This window comes from Salmo salar, chromosome 10, assembly GCF_965601325.2.
Source record: "Salmo salar chromosome 10, fSalSal1, whole genome shotgun sequence".
In the NCBI taxonomy this organism is placed as follows: Eukaryota; Metazoa; Chordata; class Actinopteri; order Salmoniformes; family Salmonidae; genus Salmo; species Salmo salar.
The window spans coordinates 584501-606478 of record NC_138300.1 but is presented as its reverse complement, the minus strand read 5'-3'; the positions used below and the strand labels follow the sequence as shown (position 1 = coordinate 606478).

Sequence of the window (21978 nt, the reverse complement as noted above, 5' to 3'; positions counted from 1 at the left end):
GACTCCGATCATGCCGAACTAGCGACATTTTGGACAGGCCTAAAAAAAACATTTTAGAACCATTTTCACAAAAAAAGCTCAGATTTTTTTCTTCTTTTTTTGACACAAAAACAGTGACCCCGGTCATGCCGAACTAGCGACATTCTGGACAGGCCTAAAAAAAAACATTTTAAAACCATTTTCACAAAAAATTGCAGATATTTATTTTTCATTTTCGTGACACAAAAACAGTGACCCCGGTCATGCCGAACTAGCGACATTCTGGACAGGCCTAAAAAAAAACATTTTAAAACCATTTTCACAAAAAATTGCAGATTTCCGTTTTGTCCCTAAAAACGATGACTCCGATCAATGCCCGAAAAAGCGACATTCTGGACAGACCTATAAAAAAAAATTACAACCATTTTCACAAAAAACTGCAGATTTTTTTTTTTCCATTTTCGTGACATAAAAACAGTGACACCGGTCATGCCGAACTAGCGACATTCTGGACAGGCCTAAAAAAACATTTTAACCCTTTCACACGTACCATCACACGGGGTGTGATCGTTCTACAGTGGTCCCTGAAGCGTACGATCACACCCCGTGTGATTAGAACACTAATTTAGAATGCTCATTTAGAACGGCCAGTTTCGAATGACGCAACAATCAACATTTGAGCTGGCCACACTTTTTTCAGAAACTATTTACACAAACAGTCCTTACGTAAACTATACCATGAATTAGCTAATAGCAATTACTATGTACAATTATTGAAAGTAATCCGACAATTAGTTTCAGCGCGCAGCTGGCCACACTTTTTTCAGAAACTATTTACACAAACACAGTCCTTACAAAGTTATGTCCAGAATGTGAGCAGTTTATTTTTTGATGCAATGTTCAGATATTCACAGAAGTATCTATAGCATAACACAATCATCCTAACCGGAAAAATGTAGGCTACATTTGTCCTAGCGCTGAGGAAAGATTGACGCAACACAAGCGGTCATATTTTCTAACTCTCAGCTGACATAAACTACACTATGAATTAGCTAATAGCAATTACTATTTACAATTAATCACATCACGGGTTTGCTCACCGTTGATCAAAATAATTGAGTAAAACACTTTCTAGAAATCGAAAGTAATCCGACGATTAGTTTCAGCGCGCAGCCATGCATTTTTTTCCTCACAGAAACCGAAGATAATAACAGACAAGATGAGTTCGGTCTGTTTATAGTATGCACGTTGAAGGGGTGTGTCTACTGTCGTTCACATCCCACCATTCTTTTCCAGAAGTCCTCAAAAAATGAGTGAACTCTTACTCACCTCATTTTGTTATAACATCTTTGGTCAGACGATTACGTGAAACCCAGAATGCATTGTATGTCAACAAACATGGCTCCATACACATAGCTGGAATTAGCTTAGCTCATCATAATCAGTATAACCTTCAAATAAGTATTTTACACACATAATATGTGCCCATTACAATCTATGCAAGAATCGGAATGCATGATTTGTCACCTAGAATTGAAAACATGTGAATAAAACAGTAAATACACAAATAATTACCACACAAAACATTTTCTGATGGTGATTTATTGATACAAGTGACGCATGCCGGCAGTCAATCACGTACCCTCTCACTCTGAGCCATTCAGTGTTGTTGTTTATGTATGTAGCTCGTGAGCTAAGCTGTAGCAAAAGCAATGTCTTTCAAAAGGAGACAACTCACAAATGTGGAAATTCTGGAGATTTTTTTAAATTCTGACAATGAGTCTGAGTATGAAAGTCAGGAATCAGATTCTGACAGTGACAGTGAGGAGCTGCCCCCCAACCTTGTAGCCATTGAGAACCCTGAATCTGAGGTTCCCTTGTCCACTGACGAAGTACCAGGTCCCTTTGAAGATGCTGGTGGTGATGGAGGCAGACCGACAGTGGATGAAGTACAAGAGTTCTGTGGTAGCTGGAAGGCCGCCAGCCATTTCACCCCTCCTGGCCCTGCTGTTTGCTTTGACGAGTCCCAGTCTGGAGTGCAACGCCCCTTGCCATTTCCAACTGAGGCAGAGTGCTTCAAGTTGTTTCTGACAGAGGAGCTCGTGGGAAACATAGTACAGGAGACCAATCGCTATGCCTTGGAGCTACAGGAGAAGAGAGAGCCAGGAGTGAGGGGGAAACTCGCTAAATGGGTGACAACCACAATTAGTGAAATGTATACCTTCCTGGTGACAGTCCTCCTCATGGGGATAGTAAAGAAGAACTCCCTAAGAGACTACTGGAGCACAGATCCTATGTTTGCAACTCCCTTCTTTGCCACCCTCTTTTCCCAAGACCGCTTCCTAATTCTGCTGCGATGCCTGCATTTCGTCAACAATGCTACTGCCATCCTAAGTGACCCGTTATACAAAATAAGAATTGTTCTTATCAGCCTGACATCAGCATTTGGTCGGGTCTTTGTGCCATACAAGGACCTATGCATTGATGAGTCCCTGATGTTATGGAAAGGTAGGCTGGCGTTCCGTCAATATATTCCCTCCAAAAGGCACAGGTTTGGGGTCAAGTTCTTTGTCATGTGCGACGTGAAGACAGGATATGTCCTGGATATTATAGTGTACACAGGGTCTACCACTGACATCAAACATTATGAGGGGCTTGGGGTGTCTGGGTCCGTGGTGATGACCATGCTGGCTCCTCATCTCGGCAAGGGACACACTTTGTACGTGGACAATTGGTACAGCAGTCCCACACTCTTCCAGCATCTGCTCTCCAACAGCACAGGGGCCTGTGGCACAGTCAGGTCGAACAGGAAGGGGATGCCGGCATTCGGATGCAGGAAGATGCAGAGAGGGGAGGTGGAGTTCCAGGAGAACGGTCAACAGCTGGCAGTAAAGTGGCATGACAAAAGAGACGTCCATGTCCTCTCCACTGTCCATACAGCAACCATGTCGGCCACAGGGAAGGTGGACCACCTGACGGGAGAGAGAAAGATAAAACCAGATTGTGTGCTAGACTATAACCTCAAAATGGGGGCCGTGGATAAGGCGGACATGATAAACAGCTTTGTGGAATGCACTCGGAAAACGACCAAGTGGTATAAGAAGATATTTTTCCAGCTGATCGACACTGCTGTCCTCAACGGCAGCATAGTTCACCGCCAACTAACAGGTGAGATGATTACTGAAACAGGTATTTTTGTAATTGGATGTACAGTTCACATACAAATCCATTATGCAATTACAGTGACAATATCTCACCAACCTACCCACTGCCTCATCATCCTCTAACTTTCCTCATCCTCCCCACTCCCTCATAGGTAAAGTAATTACCTACCAAAAATACAGAGAGAACCTCATGAGAGAGCTGTTGGAGGAGCACCACACCCCTCGGCGCCCCTCCACTGGGGGTCGCCCTGCTTTAGACAATCCCCTACGCCTCACTGCACGGCATTTTCCCTGCAAAGTCCCTCAAACTGCTGCTCAAGGTAGTCGCACACGGAGGCACTGCAAAGTCTGCCTGTCTGGCGCCAGGAGACGTAAGCAGAGGAAGATGACAAAATACATGTGTTTAGCTTGTGATACACCTCTATGTATTTCACCATGCTTTGAGGAGTATCACATGCTCAAGCATTATTGAGCACATCTGCAGCAATAAGTGACTGACTGACCTGACAGGTGACTTGACAGGTGACCTGCCATGATACTATGCCTTTAGAGGTGGGGGTGGAAATGCAGTTGTTGTTCAGTCACTGCATGAATATTAAATATGGGTTATGCATATTACATTTTTTGTCCTCTAGTAAAACAAGTTGTTGTTGAACCAACTACCAATACTTCAATAAAATAGACGACTATTACATATTGGCCTATGTGTTTTCTTGCTGTGTTTCCATCCAGTAAAACTGTTAAGGAGAGAACGTTAGCATACAAAAGCTGTCCTCAATCTTCAGCTCGAAAGATGTCCAGTTATGATATTGGCAAATACTGTTTGTGGTTTCTGAAAGTACAGAATAAAGAGGAATTATTAATTAGAATACAATATAAGGATATAGCAATAAAACAATATTACAAATAACATAATAAACACAGCTATAAAAATAGTTTATTGCATTGACAAAATCACAGATTTGAGTTATAACAGTAAGAAACTAACTTTTGAGCACCACAAGGGGGCAAGGCAGGGCAGAACAGAGCCATGCTGAATAGACCAAATAAACAAACCATGGTCATATGTTTTATTTTATTTAACTAGGCAAGTCATTTAACAGCAAATTATTATTTACCTATGATGGCCTACACCGGCCAAACTCGGACAACGCTGGGCCAATTGTGCGCTGCCCTATGGGTCTCCCAATCACAGCCAGTTGTGATACAGCCTGGATTTGAACCAGGGTGTCTGTAGTGATGCCTCTAGCACTGAGATGCAGTGCCTTTGAGCGCTGCGCCACTAGGGAGTCATAAGGCCATGTAGCTTCAAAATACAACACAAGCTAATACTTCTCCGACGCAACTAGCATTGTTTTACAGAGCTAATAGAAGAATGTAGCTAGCTACCTAAGCACGATTGAATATAACACCATGAAGGTGGGCCTCCCTATGGCTCAATTGGTAGAGCATGGTGTTTGCAACGCCAGGGTTGTGGGTTCGATTCCCACAGGGGGCCAGTACGGAAGAAAAAAAAAACGTATGAAATGTATTCATTCACTACTGTAAGTCGCTCTGGATAAGAGCGTCTGCTAAATGACTAAAATGAAAAGTTATAAAATGAGTAACGTCCCCTCGCTTATAAGAAGTATACATTATTCTCGCTACGGCATACAGAAACTATTATAACGTAATAAGGCACTTACTTAGAAACGCAGCATGGATTTGAACCAGGGAGTCTGTAGTGACGTCTCTAGCACCGTGCTGTGCCTTTGACCGCTGCGCCACTAGGGAGTCATAAGGCCATGTAGCTTCAAAATACAACACAAGATAATACTTCTCTGACGCAATTAGCATTGTTTTACAGAGCTGATAGAAAAATGTAGCTAGCTACCTAAGCACGATTGAATATAACATAAAGGTTATAAAATGAGTAACGTTACCTCACGTGTCCGCGGTTATAAAGAATATACACAAATCTATTATGCTCCATACATACAGTACGCTACAATAGAAACGACATACATAAACTATTACAATGTAATAATGCACTTACTTTGATAGAAACGCACACATTTCCAAAGTTATTATTAGTAACGAAAACAATGAGGGCAACAGATGGAAAATGTGAACACGTGTGCAGATCCTTTTCTGACGGGAGATTAGCAAATGTCTGCAGACTTGAACTGCACAAACAATTGGAAAGTGCTTGGGGAATTTTGTCCGGGTCAGAAATGTCCCAAAAATGTAATTGTCCGCAAAAGTAAAAATGACTATTTTTATGTGAATGATTGAGGAGGCGGAACACACCTAAATTCAAACTGTTCTTAGAAAATAAAAACTTGTTAGAAAATCATTTGAAATTGAAGTTGAAACAGCCTATAAATAAAAACAGTCTGCGTGCTTTGGTTTGAGGGCAGCGCGGATTAAATGCACTGTTACGTAACAATCACATTCTGGAATGGAGAGAACATTCTAACATCACGTGCACAAAAAAACTCACGCTGTGGCAACCGTTAGAGATATTTGGAACTCACGCGTGAAAGGGTTAAAACCATTTTCACAAAAAATTGCTGATTTTTTTTTTCATTTTCGTGACATAAAAACAGTGACCCTGGTCATGCCGAACTAGCGACATTCTGGACAGGCCTAAAAAAACATTTTAAAACCATTTTCACAAAAAAATTGCAGATTTCTATTTTTGTCACCAAAAACGATGACTCCGATCATGCCGAACTAGCGACATTTTGGACAGGCCTAAAAAAACATTTTAGAACCATTTTCACAAAAAAAGCTCAGTTTTTTTTTTCTTTTTTTGACACAAAAACAGTGACCCCGGTCATGCCGAACTAGCGACATTCTGGCCAGGCCTAAACATTTTAAAACCATTTTCACAAAAAATTGCAGATTTCCGTTTTGTCCCTAAAAACGATGACTCCGATCATGCTGAAAAGCGACATTCTGGACAGGCATAAAAAAACATTTTACAACCATTTTCACAAAAAATTGCAGATTTTTTTTTTCATTTTCGTGACATAAAAACAGTGACCCTGGTCATGCCGAACTAGCGACATTCTGGACAGGCCTAAACATTTTAAAACCATTTTCACAAAAAATTGCAGATTTCTATTTTTGTCACCAAAAACGATGACTCCGATCATGCCGAAAAGCGACATTCTGGACAGGCATAAAAAAACATTTTACAACCATTTTCACAAAAAATTGCAGATTTTTTTTTTTCATTTTCGTGACATAAAAACAGTGACCCCGGTCATGCCGAACTAGCGACATTCTGGACAGGCCTAAAAAAAACATTTTAAAACCATTTTCACAAAAAATTGCAGATTTCTATTTTTGTCACCAAAAACGATGACTCCGATCATGCCGAACTAGCGACATTTTGGACAGGCCTAAAAAAAACATTTTAGAACCATTTTCACAAAAAAAGCTCCGATTTTTTTCTTCTTTTTTTGACACAAAAACAGTGACCCCGGTCATGCCGAACTAGCGACATTCTGGACAGGCCTAAAAAAAAACATTTTAAAACCATTTTCACAAAAAATTGCAGATATTTATTTTTCATTTTCGTGACACAAAAACAGTGACCCCGGTCATGCCGAACTAGCGACATTCTGGACAGGCCTAAAAAAAAACATTTTAAAACCATTTTCACAAAAAATTGCAGATTTCCGTTTTGTCCCTAAAAACGATGACTCCGATCAATGCCCGAAAAAGCGACATTCTTGACAGACCTAAAAAAAAAATTACAACCATTTTCACAAAAAACTGCAGATTTTTTTTTTTCCATTTTCGTGACATAAAAACAGTGACACCGGTCATGCCGAACTAGCGACATTCTGGACAGGCCTAAAAAAACATTTTAAAACCATTTTCACAAAAAATTGCAGATTTTTTTTTTCATTTTCGTGACATAAAAACAGTGACCCTGGTCATGCCGAACTAGCGACATTCTGGACAGGCCTAAAAAAAACATTTTAAAACCATTTTCACAAAAAAATTGCAGATTTCTATTTTTGTCACCAAAAACGATGACTCCGATCATGCCGAACTAGCGACATTTTGGACAGGCCTAAAAAAACATTTTAGAACCATTTTCACAAAAAAAGCTCAGTTTTTTTTTTCTTTTTTTGACACAAAAACAGTGACCCCGGTCATGCCGAACTAGCGACATTCTGGCCAGGCCTAAACATTTTAAAACCATTTTCACAAAAAATTGCAGATTTCCGTTTTGTCCCTAAAAACGATGACTCCGATCATGCTGAAAAGCGACATTCTGGACAGGCATAAAAAAACAACCATTTTCACAAAAAATTGCAGATTTTTTTTTTCATTTTCGTGACATAAAAACAGTGACCCTGGTCATGCCGAACTAGCGACATTCTGGACAGGCCTAAACATTTTAAAACCATTTTCACAAAAAATTGCAGATTTCTATTTTTGTCACCAAAAACGATGACTCCGATCATGCCGAAAAGCGACATTCTGGACAGGCATAAAAAAACATTTTACAACCATTTTCACAAAAAATTGCAGATTTTTTTTTTTCATTTTCGTGACATAAAAACAGTGACCCCGGTCATGCCGAACTAGCGACATTCTGGACAGGCCTAAAAAAAACATTTTAAAACCATTTTCACAAAAAATTGCAGATTTCCGTTTTGTCCCTAAAAACGATGACTCCGATCAATGCCCAAAAAAGCGACATTCTGGACAGACATAAAAACAGTGACACCGGTCATGCCGAACTAGCGACATTCTGCACAGGCCTAAAAAAACATTTTAAAACCATTTTCACAAAAAATTGCAGATTTCTATTTTTTTCACCAAAAACGATGACTCCGGTCATGCCGAACTAGCGACATTTTGGACAGGCCTAAAAAAAACATTTTAGAACCATTTTCACAAAAAAAGCTCAGGTTTTTTTTTCTTTTTTTGACACAAAAACAGTGACCCCGGTCATGCCGAACTAGCGACATTCTGGCCAGGCCTAAACATTTTAAAACCATTTTCACAAAAAATTGCAGATTTCCGTTTTGTCCCTAAAAACGATGACTCCGATCATGCTGAAAAAGCGACATTCTGGACAGGCCTAAAAAAAAAAATTAAAACCATTTTCACAAAAAATTGCAGATTTCTATTTTGTCCCTAAAAACGATGACTCCGATCATGCCGAAAAGCGACATTCTGGACAGGCATAAAAAAACATTTTACAACCATTTTCACAAAAAATTGCAGATTTTTTTTCTTTTTTTGACACAAAAACAGTGACCCCGGTCATGCCGAACTAGCGACATTCTGGACAGGCCTAAACATTTTAAAACCATTTTCACAAAAAATTGCAGATTTCTATTTTTGTCACCAAAAACGATGACTCCGATCATGCCGAAAAGCGACATTCTGGACAGGCATAAAAAAACATTTTACAACCATTTTCACAAAAAATTGCAGATTTTTTTTTTTCATTTTCGTGACATAAAAACAGTGACCCCGGTCATGCCGAACTAGCGACATTCTGGACAGGCCTAAAAAAAACATTTTAAAACCATTTTCACAAAAAATTGCAGATTTCTATTTTTGTCACCAAAAACGATGACTCCGATCATGCCGAACTAGCGACATTTTGGACAGGCCTAAAAAAAACATTTTAGAACCATTTTCACAAAAAAAGCTCCGATTTTTTTCTTCTTTTTTTGACACAAAAACAGTGACCCCGGTCATGCCGAACTAGCGACATTCTGGACAGGCCTAAAAAAAAACATTTTAAAACCATTTTCACAAAAAATTGCAGATATTTATTTTTCATTTTCGTGACACAAAAACAGTGACCCCGGTCATGCCGAACTAGCGACATTCTGGACAGGCCTAAAAAAAAACATTTTAAAACCATTTTCACAAAAAATTGCAGATTTCCGTTTTGTCCCTAAAAACGATGACTCCGATCAATGCCCGAAAAAGCGACATTCTGGACAGACCTAAAAAAAAAATTACAACCATTTTCACAAAAAACTGCAGATTTTTTTTTTTCCATTTTCGTGACATAAAAACAGTGACACCGGTCATGCCGAACTAGCGACATTCTGGACAGGCCTAAAAAAACATTTTAAAACCATTTTCACAAAAAATTGCAGATTTTTTTTTTCATTTTCGTGACATAAAAACAGTGACCCTGGTCATGCCGAACTAGCGACATTCTGGACAGGCCTAAAAAAACATTTTAAAACCATTTTCACAAAAAAATTGCAGATTTCTATTTTTGTCACCAAAAACGATGACTCCGATCATGCCGAACTAGCGACATTTTGGACAGGCCTAAAAAAACATTTTAGAACCATTTTCACAAAAAAAGCTCAGTTTTTTTTTTCTTTTTTTGACACAAAAACAGTGACCCCGGTCATGCCGAACTAGCGACATTCTGGCCAGGCCTAAACATTTTAAAACCATTTTCACAAAAAATTGCAGATTTCCGTTTTGTCCCTAAAAACGATGACTCCGATCATGCTGAAAAGCGACATTCTGGACAGGCATAAAAAAACATTTTACAACCATTTTCACAAAAAATTGCAGATTTTTTTTTTCATTTTCGTGACATAAAAACAGTGACCCTGGTCATGCCGAACTAGCGACATTCTGGACAGGCCTAAACATTTTAAAACCATTTTCACAAAAAATTGCAGATTTCTATTTTTGTCACCAAAAACGATGACTCCGATCATGCCGAACTAGCGACATTTTGGACAGGCCTAAAAAAAACATTTTAGAACCATTTTCACAAAAAAAGCTCCGATTTTTTTCTTCTTTTTTTGACACAAAAACAGTGACCCCGGTCATGCCGAACTAGCGACATTCTGGACAGGCCTAAAAAAAAACATTTTAAAACCATTTTCACAAAAAATTGCAGATATTTATTTTTCATTTTCGTGACACAAAAACAGTGACCCCGGTCATGCCGAACTAGCGACATTCTGGACAGGCCTAAAAAAAAACATTTTAAAACCATTTTCACAAAAAATTGCAGATTTCCGTTTTGTCCCTAAAAACGATGACTCCGATCAATGCCCGAAAAAGCGACATTCTGGACAGACCTAAAAAAAAAATTACAACCATTTTCACAAAAAACTGCAGATTTTTTTTTTTCCATTTTCGTGACATAAAAACAGTGACACCGGTCATGCCGAACTAGCGACATTCTGGACAGGCCTAAAAAAACATTTTAAAACCATTTTCACAAAAAATTGCTGATTTTTTTTTTCATTTTCGTGACATAAAAACAGTGACCCTGGTCATGCCGAACTAGCGACATTCTGGACAGGCCTAAAAAAACATTTTAAAACCATTTTCACAAAAAAATTGCAGATTTCTATTTTTGTCACCAAAAACGATGACTCCGATCATGCCGAACTAGCGACATTTTGGACAGGCCTAAAAAAACATTTTAGAACCATTTTCACAAAAAAAGCTCAGTTTTTTTTTTCTTTTTTTGACACAAAAACAGTGACCCCGGTCATGCCGAACTAGCGACATTCTGGCCAGGCCTAAACATTTTAAAACCATTTTCACAAAAAATTGCAGATTTCCGTTTTGTCCCTAAAAACGATGACTCCGATCATGCTGAAAAGCGACATTCTGGACAGGCATAAAAAAACATTTTACAACCATTTTCACAAAAAATTGCAGATTTTTTTTTTCATTTTCGTGACATAAAAACAGTGACCCTGGTCATGCCGAACTAGCGACATTCTGGACAGGCCTAAACATTTTAAAACCATTTTCACAAAAAATTGCAGATTTCTATTTTTGTCACCAAAAACGATGACTCCGATCATGCCGAAAAGCGACATTCTGGACAGGCATAAAAAAACATTTTACAACCATTTTCACAAAAAATTGCAGATTTTTTTTTTTCATTTTCGTGACATAAAAACAGTGACCCCGGTCATGCCGAACTAGCGACATTCTGGACAGGCCTAAAAAAAACATTTTAAAACCATTTTCACAAAAAATTGCAGATTTCCGTTTTGTCCCTAAAAACGATGACTCCGATCAATGCCCAAAAAAGCGACATTCTGGACAGACATAAAAACAGTGACACCGGTCATGCCGAACTAGCGACATTCTGCACAGGCCTAAAAAAACATTTTAAAACCATTTTCACAAAAAATTGCAGATTTCTATTTTTTTCACCAAAAACGATGACTCCGGTCATGCCGAACTAGCGACATTTTGGACAGGCCTAAAAAAAACATTTTAGAACCATTTTCACAAAAAAAGCTCAGGTTTTTTTTTCTTTTTTTGACACAAAAACACTGACCCCGGTCATGCCGAACTAGCGACATTCTGGCCAGGCCTAAACATTTTAAAACCATTTTCACAAAAAATTGCAGATTTCCGTTTTGTCCCTAAAAACGATGACTCCGATCATGCTGAAAAAGCGACATTCTGGACAGGCCTAAAAAAAAAAATTAAAACCATTTTCACAAAAAATTGCAGATTTCTATTTTGTCCCTAAAAACGATGACTCCGATCATGCCGAAAAGCGACATTCTGGACAGGCATAAAAAAAACATTTTACAACCATTTTCACAAAAAATTGCAGATTTTTTTTCTTTTTTTGACACAAAAACAGTGACCCCGGTCATGCCGAACTAGCGACATTCTGGACAGGCCTAAACATTTTAAAACCATTTTCACAAAAAATTGCAGATTTCCGTTTTGTCCCTAAAAACGATGACTCCGATCATGCTGAAAAAGCGACATTCTGGACAGGCCAAAAAAAAAATATTTAAAACCATTTTCACAAAAAATTGCTGATTTTTTTTTTTCATTTTCGTGACATAAAAACAGTGACCCTGGTCATGCCGAACTAGCGACATTCTGGACAGGCCTAAACATTTTAAAACCATTTTCACAAAAAATTGCAGATTTCTATTTTTGTCACCAAAAACGATGACTCCGATCATGCCGAACTAGCGACATTTTGGACAGGCCTAAAAAAAACATTTTAGAACCATTTTCACAAAAAATTGCAGATTTCTATTTTGTCCCTAAAAACGATGACTCCGATCATGCCGAAAAGCGACATTCTGGACAGGCATAAAAAAACATTTTACAACCATTTTCACAAAAAATTGCAGATTTTTTTTTTCATTTTCGTGACATAAAAACAGTGACCCCGGTCATGCCGAACTAGCGACATTCTGGACATGCCTGAAAAAAACATTTTAAAACCATTTTCACAAAAAATTGCAGATTTCCGTTTTGTCCCTAAAAACGATGACTCCGATCAATGCCCAAAAAAGCGACATTCTGGACAGGCCTAAAAAAACATTTTAAAACCATTTTCACAAAAAATTGCAGATTTCTATTTTTTTCACCAAAAACGATGACTCCAATCATGCCGAACTAGCGACATTTTGGACAGGCCTAAAAAAAACATTTTAGAACCATTTTCACAAAAAAAGCTCAGATTTTTTTCTTCTTTTTTTGACACAAAAACAGTGACCCCGGTCATGCCGAACTATCGACATTCTGGACAGGCCTATAAAAACATTTTAAAACCATTTTCACAAAAAATTGCAGATATTTATTTTTCATTTTTGTGACACAAAAACAGTGACCCCGGTCATGCCGAACTAGCGACATTCTGGACAGGCCTAAAAAAAAACATTTTAAAACCATTTTCACAAAAAAAGCTCTGATTTTTTTCTTCTTTTTTTGACACAAAAACAGTGACCCCGGTCATGCCGAACTAGCGACATTCTGGACAGGCCTAAAAAAAAACATTTTAAAACCATTTTCACAAAAAATTGCAGATTTCTATTTTTGTCACCAAAAACGATGACTCCGATCATGCTGAAAAAGCGACATTCTGGACAGGCCTAAAAAAACATTTTACAACCATTTTCACAAAAAATTGCAGATTTTTTTTTCTTCATTTTCGTGACATAAAAACAGTGACCCCGGTCATGCCGAACTAGCGAAATTCTGGCCAGGTCTAAACATTTTAAAACCATTTTCACAATAAATTGCAGATTTCCGTTTTGTCCCTAAAAACGATGACTCCGATCATGCTGAAAAAAGCGACATTCTGGACAGGCCTAAAAAAATAAAATAAAACCATTTTCACAAAAAATTGCAGATTTCTATTTTGTCCCTAAAAACGATGACTCCGATCATGCCGAAAAGCGACATTCTGGACAGGCATAAAAAAACATTTTACAACCATTTTCACAAAAAATTTCTGATTTTTTTTTTCATTTTCGTGACATAAAAACAGTGACCCTGGTCATGCCGAACTAGCGACATTCTGGACAGGCCTAAAAAAAACATTTTAAAACCATTTTCACAAAAAATTGCAGATTTCCGTTTTGTCCCTAAAAACGATGACTCCGATCAATGCCCAAAAAAGCGACATTCTGGACAGACTTAAAAAAAAAATTACAACCATTTTCACAAAAAACTGCAGATTTTTTTTTTTTCATTTTTGTGACATAAAAACAGTGACACCGGTCATGCCGAACTAGCGACATTCTGGACAGGCCTAAAAAAAACATTTTAAAACCATTTTCACAAAAAATTGCAGATTTCCGTTTTGTCCCTAAAAACGATGACTCCGATCAATGCCCAAAAAAGCGACATTCTGGACAGACTTAAAAAAAAAATTACAACCATTTTCACAAAAAACTGCAGATTTTTTTTTTTTCATTTTCGTGACATAAAAACAGTGACACCGGTCATGCCGAACTAGCGACATTCTGGACAGGCCTAAAAAAAACATTTTAAAACCATTTTCACAAAAAATTGCAGATTTCCGTTTTGTCCCTAAAAACGATGACTCCGATCAATGCCCAAAAAAGCGACATTCTGGACAGACTTAAAAAAAAAATTACAACCATTTTCACAAAAAACTGCAGATTTTTTTTTTTTCATTTTCGTGACATAAAAACAGTGACACCGGTCATGCCGAACTAGCGACATTCTGGACAGGCCTAAAAAAACATTTTAAAACCATTTTCACAAAAAAAGCTCAGATTTTTTTCTTCTTTTTTTGACACAAAAACAGTGACCCCGGTCATGCCGAACTATCGACATTCTGGACAGGCCTATAAAAACATTTTAAAACCATTTTCACAAAAAATTGCAGATTTCTATTTTTTTCACCAAAAACGATGACTCCGATCATGCCGAACTAGCAACATTCTGGACAGGCCTAAAAAAAAAACATTTTAAAACCATTTTCACCAAAAAAGCTCTGATTTTTTTCTTCTTTTTTTGACACAAAAACAGTGACCCCGGTCATGCCGAACTATCGACATTCTGGACAGGCCTATAAAAACATTTTAAAACCATTTTCACAAAAAAATGCAGATATTTATTTTTCATTTTCGTGACACAAAAACAGTGACCCCGGTCATGCCGAACTAGCGAAATTCTGGACAGGCCTAAAAAAAAACATTTTAAAACCATTTTCACCAAAAATTGCAGATTTCTATTTTTGTCACCAAAAACGATGACTCCGATCATGCCGAACTAGCGACATTTTGGACAGGCCTAAAAAAAACATTTTAGAACATTTTCACAAAAAAAGCTCAGGTTTTTTTTTCTTTTTTTGACACAAAAACAGTGACCCCGGTCATGCCGAACTAGCGACATTCTGGACAGACCTAAACATTTTAAAACCATATTCACAAAAAATTGCAGATTTCCGTTTTGTCCCTAAAAACGATGACTCCGATCATGCTGAAAAAGCGACATTCTGGACAGGCCTAAAAAAAAAATTAAAACCATTTTCACAAAAAATTGCAGATTTCTATTTTGTCCCTAAAAACGATGACTCCGATCATGACGAAAAGCGACATTCTGGACAGGCATAAAAAAACATTTTAAAACCATTTTCACAAAAAATTGCAGATTTCCGTTTTGTCCCTAAAAACGATGACTCCGATCATGCTGAAAAAGCGACATTCTGGACAGGCCAAATTTTTTTTATTTAAAACCATTTTCACAAAAAATTGCTGATTTTTTTTTTCATTTTCGTGACATAAAAACAGTGACCCTGGTCATGCCGAACTAGCGACATTCTGGACAGGCCTAAACATTTAAAACCATTTTCACAAAAAATTGCAGATTTCTATTTTTGTCACCAAAAACGATGACTCCGATCATGCCGAACTAGCGACATTTTGGACAGGCCTAAAAAAAACATTTCAGAACCATTTTCACAAAAAATTGCAGATTTCTATTTTGTCCCTAAAAACGATGACTCCGATCATGCCGAAAAGCGACATTCTGGACAGGCATAAAAAAACATTTTACAACCATTTTCACAAAAAATTGCAGATTTTTTTTTTTCATTTTCGTGACATAAAAACAGTGACCCCGGTCATGCCGAACTAGCGACATTCTGGACAGGCCTAAAAAAAACATTTTAAATCCATTTTCACAAAAAATTGCAGATTTCCGTTTTGTCCCTAAAAACGATGACTCCGATCAATGCCCAAAAAAGCGACATTCTGGACAGACCTAAAAAAAAAATTACAACCATTTTCACAAAAAACTGCAGATTTTTTTTTTTCATTTTCGTGACATAAAAACAGTGACACCGGTCATGCCGAACTAGCGACATTCTGGACAGGCCTAAAAAAAAACATTTTAAAACCATTTTCACAAAAAAAGCTCAGATTTTTTTCTTCTTTTTTTGACACAAAAACAGTGACCCCGGTCATGCCGAACTATCGACATTCTGGACAGGCCTATAAAAACATTTTAAAACCATTTTCACAAAAAATTGCAGATATTTATTTTTCATTTTCGTGACACAAAAACAGTGACCCCGGTCATGCCGAACTAGCGACATTCTGGACAGGCCTAAAAAAAAACATTTTAAAACCATTTTCACAAAAAAAGCTCAGATTTTTTTCTTCTTTTTTTGACACAAAAACAGTGACCCCGGTCATGCCGAACTATCGACATTCTGGACAGGCCTATAAAAACATTTTAAAACCATTTTCACAAAAAATTGCAGATATTTATTTTTCATTTTCGTGACACAAAAACAGTGACCCCGGTCATGCCGAACTAGCGACATTCTGGACAGGCCTAAAAAAAAACATTTTAAAACCATTTTCACAAAAAAAGCTCTGATTTTTTTCTTCTTTTTTTGACACAAAAACAGTGACCCCGGTCATGCCGAACTAGCGACATTCTGGACAGGCCTAAAAAAAAACATTTTAAAACCATTTTCACAAAAAATTGCAGATTTCTATTTTTGTCACCAAAAACGATGACTCCGATCATGCCGAACTAGCGACATTTTGGACAGGCCTAAAAAAAACATTTTACAACCATTTTCACAAAAAAAGCTCAGGTTTTTTTCTTGTTTTTTTGACACAAAAACAGTGAGGTGATGCCGAACTAGCGACATTCTGGACAGACCTAAACATTTTAAAACCATATTCACAAAAAATTGCAGATTTCCGTTTTGTCCCTAAAAACGATGACTCCGATCATGCTGAAAAAGCGACATTCTGGACAGGCCTAAAAAAACATTTTACAACCATTTTCACAAAAAATTGCAGATTTTTTTTTTCATTTTCGTGACATAAAAACAGTGACCCCGGTCATGCCGAACTAGCGACATTCTGGACAGGCCTAAAAAAAACATTTTAAAACCATTTTCACAAAAAATTGCAGATTTCCGTTTTGTCCCTAAAAACGATGACTCCGATCAATGCCCAAAAAAGCGACATTCTGGACAGACCTAAAAAAAAAATTACAACCATTTTCACAAAAAACTGCAGATTTTTTTTTTTCATTTTCGTGACATAAAAACAGTGACACCGGTCATGCCGAACTAGCGACATTCTGGACAGGCCTAAAAAAAAACATTTTAAAACCATTTTCACAAAAAAAGCTCAGATTTTTTTCTTCTTTTTTTGACACAAAAACAGTGACCCCGGTCATGCCGAACTATCGACATTCTGGACAGGCCTATAAAAACATTTTAAAACCATTTTCACAAAAAATTGCAGATATTTATTTTTCATTTTCGTGACACAAAAACAGTGACCCCGGTCATGCCGAACTAGCGACATTCTGGACAGGCCTAAAAAAAAACATTTTAAAACCATTTTCACAAAAAAAGCTCAGATTTTTTTCTTCTTTTTTTGACACAAAAACAGTGACCCCGGTCATGCCGAACTATCGACATTCTGGACAGGCCTATAAAAACATTTTAAAACCATTTTCACAAAAAATTGCAGATATTTATTTTTCATTTTCGTGACACAAAAACAGTGACCCCGGTCATGCCGAACTAGCGACATTCTGGACAGGCCTAAAAAAAAAACATTTTAAAACCATTTTCACAAAAAAAGCTCTGATTTTTTTCTTCTTTTTTTGACACAAAAACAGTGACCCCGGTCATGCCGAACTAGCGACATTCTGGACAGGCCTAAAAAAAAACATTTTAAAACCATTTTCACAAAAAATTGCAGATTTCTATTTTTGTCACCAAAAACGATGACTCCGATCATGCCGAACTAGCGACATTTTGGACAGGCCTAAAAAAAACATTTTACAACCATTTTCACAAAAAAAGCTCAGGTTTTTTTCTTGTTTTTTTTACACAAAAACAGTGAGGTGATGCCGAACTAGCGACATTCTGGACAGACCTAAACATTTTAAAACCATATTCACAAAAAATTGCAGATTTCCGTTTTGTCCCTAAAAACGATGACTCCGATCATGCTGAAAAAGCGACATTCTGGACAGGCCTAAAAAAACATTTTACAACCATTTTCACAAAAAATTGCAGATTTTTTTTTCTTCATTTTCGTGACATAAAAACAGTGACCCCGGTCATGCCGAACTAGCGACATTCTGGACAGGCCTAAAAAAAACATTTTAAAACCATTTTCACCAAAAATTGCAGATTTTTGTTTTTTTCCCTAAAAACGATGACTCCGATCAATGCCCGAAAAAGCGACATTCTGGACAGACCTAAAAATAAATTACAACCATTTTCACAAAAAACTGCAGATTTTTTTTTTTTCATTTTCGTGACATAAAAACAGTGACACCGGTCATGCCGAACTAGCGACATTCTGGACAGGCATAAAAAAACCTTTTACAACCATTTTCACAAAAAATTGCAGATTTTTTTTTCTTCATTTTCGTGACATAAAAACAGTGACACCGGTCATGCCGAACTAGCGACATTCTGGACAGGCCTAAAAAAACATTTTAAAACCATTTTCACAAAAAATTGCAAATTTCTATTTTTTTCACCAAAAACGATGACTCCGATCATGCCGAACTAGCGACATTCTGGACAGGCCTATAAAAACATTTTAAAACCATTTTCACAAAAAAATTGCAGATATTTATTTTTCATTTTCGTGACACAAAAACAGTGACCCCGGTCATGCCGAACTAGCGACATTCTGGACAGGCCTATAAAAACATTTTAAAACCATTTTCACAAAAAAATTGCAGATATTTATTTTTCATTTTCGTGACACAAAAACAGTGACCCCGGTCATGCCGAACTAGCGACATTCTGGACAGGCCTAAAAGAAAACATTTTAAAACCATTTTCACAAAAAAAGCTCAGATTTTTTTCTTCTTTTTTTGACACTAGCGACATTCTGGCCAGGTCTAAACATTTTAAAACCATTTTCACAAAAAATTGCAGATTTCCGTTTTGTCCCTAAAAACGATGACTCCGATCATGCTGAAAAAGCGACATTCTGGACAGGCCTAAAAAAAAAAATTAAAACCATTTTCACAAAAAATTGCAGATTTCTATTTTGTCCCTAAAAACGATGACTCCGATCATGCCGAAAAGCGACATTCTGGACAGGCATAAAAAAAACATTTTACAACCATTTTCACAAAAAATTGCAGATTTTTTTTCTTTTTTTGACACAAAAACAGTGACCCCGGTCATGCCGAACTAGCGACATTCTGGACAGGCCTAAACATTTTAAAACCATTTTCACAAAAAATTGCAGATTTCCGTTTTGTCCCTAAAAACGATGACTCCGATCATGCTGAAAAAGCGACATTCTGGACAGGCCAAAAAAAAAATATTTAAAACAATTTTCACAAAAAATTGCTGATTTTTTTTTTCATTTTCGTGACATAAAAACAGTGACCCTGGTCATGCCGAACTAGCGACATTCTGGACAGGCCTAAACATTTTAAAACCATTTTCACAAAAAATTGCAGATTTCTATTTTTGTCACCAAAAACGATGACTCCGATCATGCCGAACTAGCGACATTTTGGACAGGCCTAAAAAAAACATTTCAGAACCATTTTCACAAAAAATTGCAGATTTCTATTTTGTCCCTAAAAACGATGACTCCGATCATGCCGAAAAGCGACATTCTGGACAGGCATAAAAAAACATTTTACAACCATTTTCACAAAAAATTGCAGATTTTTTTTTTTCATTTTCGTGACATAAAAACAGTGACCCCGGTCATGCCGAACTAGCGACATTCTGGACAGGCCTAAAAAAAACATTTTAAAACCATTTTCACAAAAAATTGCAGATTTCCGTTTTGTCCCTAAAAACGATGACTCCGATCAATGCCCAAAAAAGCGACATTCTGGACAGACCTAAAAAAAAAATTACAACCATTTTCACAAAAAACTGCAGATTTTTTTTTTTCATTTTCGTGACATAAAAACAGTGACACCGGTCATGCCAAACTAGCGACATTCTGGACAGGCCTAAAAAAACATTTTAAAAACATTTTCACAAAAAATTGCAGATTTCTATTTTTTTCACCAAAAACGATGACTCCGATCATGCCGAACTAGCGACATTTTGGACAGGCCTAAAAAAAACATTTTAGAACCATTTTCACAAAAAAAGCTCAGATTTTTTTCTTCTTTTTTTGACACAAAAACAGTGACCCCGGTCATGCCGAACTATCGACATTCTGGACAGGCCTATAAAAACATTTTAAAACCATTTTCACAAAAAATTGCAGATATTTATTTTTCATTTTCGTGACACAAAAACAGTGACCCCGGTCATGGCGAACTAGCGACATTCTGGACAGGCCTAAAAAAAAACATTTTAAAACCATTTTCACAAAAAAAGCTCTGATTTTTTTCTTCTTTTTTTGACACAAAAACAGTGACCCCGGTCATGCCGAACTAGCGAAATTCTGGCCAGGTCTAAACATTTTAAAACCATTTTCACAATAAATTGCAGATTTCCGTTTTGTCCCTAAAAACGATGACTCCGATCATGCTGAAAAAGCGACATTCTGGACAGGCCTAAAAAAAAACATTTTAAAACCATTTTCACAAAAAAAGCTCAGATTTTTTTCTTCTTTTTTTGACACAAAAACAGTGACCCCGGTCATGCCGAACTATCGACATTCTGGACAGGCCTATAAAAACATTTTAAAACCATTTTCACAAAAAATTGCAGATATTTATTTTTCATTTTCGTGACACAAAAACAGTGACCCCGGTCATGCCGAACTAGCGACATTCTGGACAGGCCTAAAAAAAAACATTTTAAAACCATTTTCACAAAAAAAGCTCAGATTTTTTTCTTCTTTTTTTGACACAAAAACAGTGACCCCGGTCATGCCGAACTATCGACATTCTGGACAGGCCTATAAAAACATTTTAAAACCATTTTCACAAAAAATTGCAGATATTTATTTTTCATTTTCGTGACACAAAAACAGTGACCCCGGTCATGCCGAACTAGCGACATTCTGGACAGGCCTAAAAAAAAACATTTTAAAACCATTTTCACAAAAAAAGCTCTGATTTTTTTCTTCTTTTTTTGACACAAAAACAGTGACCCCGGTCATGCCGAACTAGCGACATTCTGGACAGGCCTAAAAAAAAACATTTTAAAACCATTTTCACAAAAAATTGCAGATTTCTATTTTTGTCACCAAAAACGATGACTCCGATCATGCCGAACTAGCGACATTTTGGACAGGCCTAAAAAAAACATTTTACAACCATTTTCACAAAAAAAGCTCAGGTTTTTTTCTTGTTTTTTTTACACAAAAACAGTGAGGTGATGCCGAACTAGCGACATTCTGGACAGACCTAAACATTTTAAAACCATATTCACAAAAAATTGCAGATTTCCGTTTTGTCCCTAAAAACGATGACTCCGATCATGCTGAAAAAGCGACATTCTGGACAGGCCTAAAAAAACATTTTACAACCATTTTCACAAAAAATTGCAGATTTTTTTTTCTTCATTTTCGTGACATAAAAACAGTGACCCCGGTCATGCCGAACTAGCGACATTCTGGACAGGCCTAAAAAAAACATTTTAAAACCATTTTCACCAAAAATTGCAGATTTTCGTTTTTTTCCCTAAAAACGATGACTCCGATCAATGCCCGAAAAAGCGACATTCTGGACAGACCTAAAAATAAATTACAACCATTTTCACAAAAAACTGCAGATTTTTTTTTTTTCATTTTCGTGACATAAAAACAGTGACACCGGTCATGCCGAACTAGCGACATTTTGGACAGGCCTAAAAAAAACATTTTAGAACCATTTTCACAAAAAAAGCTCAGATTTTTTTCTTCTTTTTTTGACACAAAAACAGTGACCCCGGTCATGCCGAACTATCGACATTCTGGACAGGCCTATAAAAACATTTTAAAACCATTTTCACAAAAAATTGCAGATATTTATTTTTCATTTTCGTGACACAAAAACAGTGACCCCGGTCATGGCGAACTAGCGACATTCTGGACAGGCCTAAAAAAAAACATTTTAAAACCATTTTCACAAAAAAAGCTCTGATTTTTTTCTTCTTTTTTTGACACAAAAA

General features: G+C 37.0%; 1 long non-coding RNA gene across 8 annotated transcripts; it reads right to left on the bottom strand.

Moving 5' to 3' along the window:
- Positions 1 to 1565: 1565 nt before the first annotated feature.
- Positions 1566 to 5647, bottom strand: LOC123738272 (uncharacterized). Of its 8 annotated transcripts, none has more exons than XR_014378966.1 (4): positions 5179 to 5647; positions 3647 to 4909; positions 3313 to 3499; positions 1566 to 2951 (listed from the first exon to the last, which is right to left on the bottom strand). It is a non-coding gene; the product is annotated as an uncharacterized LOC123738272 (long non-coding RNA). The 8 variants fall into 8 exon arrangements; XR_014378963.1 differs by having other exon boundaries at positions 3313 to 3495; positions 5179 to 5646; XR_014378965.1 differs by having other exon boundaries at positions 3313 to 4425; positions 4829 to 4909; positions 5179 to 5646.
- Between the last annotated feature and the right edge of the window lie 16331 nt (positions 5648 to 21978).